At 42.9% G+C, this 1,507-nt stretch overlaps 1 non-coding gene across 1 annotated transcript; it reads left to right on the forward strand.

The window, feature by feature from the left end:
* Positions 1–284: 284 nt before the first annotated feature.
* Positions 285–359, forward strand: trnal-uaa (transfer RNA leucine (anticodon UAA)). The gene has a single exon. It is a non-coding gene; the product is annotated as a tRNA-Leu (tRNA).
* Positions 360–1,507: the final 1,148 nt, after the last annotated feature.

Consider the following 1,507-nt stretch of genomic DNA (forward strand, 5'->3'; position numbering starts at 1 on the left):
TCTCTGCCCTTAATCTTCAATATTCCAGGGAATACAAGCCTAGATTATGTGATCTCTGCTCATAGCCTAACCCTTGGAGCCCTGGTAACACACTCGTGAATCTGCACCACACTCCCTCCAAGGTCAATATATCCTATCTAAGGTGCAGTGCGCAGAACTATACACAGTGGCCTAACCAGGCCTCTGTACAGCTGTCACACAACTTCCTTCCATTTACATTGTGCAGGGCAGTTGTCTAATAGTTTGCACAGGTCATTTCACTGTTGAAAGGTCGCATTTGCACAACTGCGATGGCCGAGTGGTTAAGGTGTTGGACTTAAAACCCAATCCCCGCGCAGGTTTGAACCCTGCTCGCAGCGATTCTACTGCAATTTCTTTACTTTATTTCATCGGTTCACTGTGGAGATCACTGGCCCCGAAACTGATCAGAATTCTCTCCACTGCACGTTATTACACTGATTAACCCAAAGCTGTTGTTCCAATTGGAAACACTAATTTGTCATCAATTAGAAATTGTGGATTTGTTTGAAACTGTTGGCAAAGATCAGTGAGAAATTTACACATAAGACAGCACATAAAAATTCCATTTAATAAAGAACCCTGCAATGTTTGGAAGGAAAAGAGTGGAAACGCGGTTTGGTTTTCTAAAGTTAAAGATGAATTATAAAGTGTGTAAAACGACCAGGGTAGGACTCGAACCTGCAATCTTCTGATGGCATCAGAATTTACACCGAAGTCAGACGCCTTATCCATTAGGCCACGTGGCCACACAAAGGAAAACTAAACAAATCCTAATAATGAGTGATGAAACTCCGTCACTGTGTTCATTTCAATAACAACAGAGAATGCTGGAAACACTCAACAGGTCAGGCAGCATCGAGTGAAGGAGAAACAGAGTTAACCTTTCAGGTCGAACCGTTCGTCAGAACAGGAAAAGGTTAGGGAAGAGGGATTTTTAAGAAGGGGTGGGTGGAGGCGAGGTAAGAATAAACGGAATGTCTGTGATAGAATGGAAGGCAGGAGAGATTGACTTACAAAAGGGATGATGGTGCAAGGCAAAAGGAGAGGTAATAGGACAAGTTAACGATCAAAAGATGGCTCAAGATGAGGTGTGAATGATTATGGCAGAAACATTAACAAATGTCATGTGAGGAAACATGGGAACAAATTAAAAAAATAAAAGAAATACAGGGGCCAATTTATAGCCTGAAATTGTTGAACTCGGTGTTCAGTCCAGAAGGCTGTAAAGTGCATAATAGAAAGATGAGGTGCTGTTCCTCGAGATTACGTAGAGCTTCATTGGAACAGTGCAACAGGCCAAGGAAGGAGAGATCAGAGAGGGAGTGGAGCAGATAATTATAGTGACAGGTGACCGGAAGCTCGGGGTCACACTTGCCAACTGTTCTGCAAAGCGGGCACCCAATCAGAATTTGGTGTCACAATGTAGATTCAGCGAATACAGTAACTAAATTGTAAGAAGCACAGGTAATCGCTGATTCACCTGGAA

The sequence above is a fragment of the Somniosus microcephalus genome, unplaced genomic scaffold (genome assembly GCF_052327205.1).
Source record: "Somniosus microcephalus isolate GS21.2 unplaced genomic scaffold, FLI_Smic_1.0 unresolved_chr8, whole genome shotgun sequence".
In the NCBI taxonomy this organism is placed as follows: domain Eukaryota; kingdom Metazoa; phylum Chordata; class Chondrichthyes; order Squaliformes; family Somniosidae; genus Somniosus; species Somniosus microcephalus.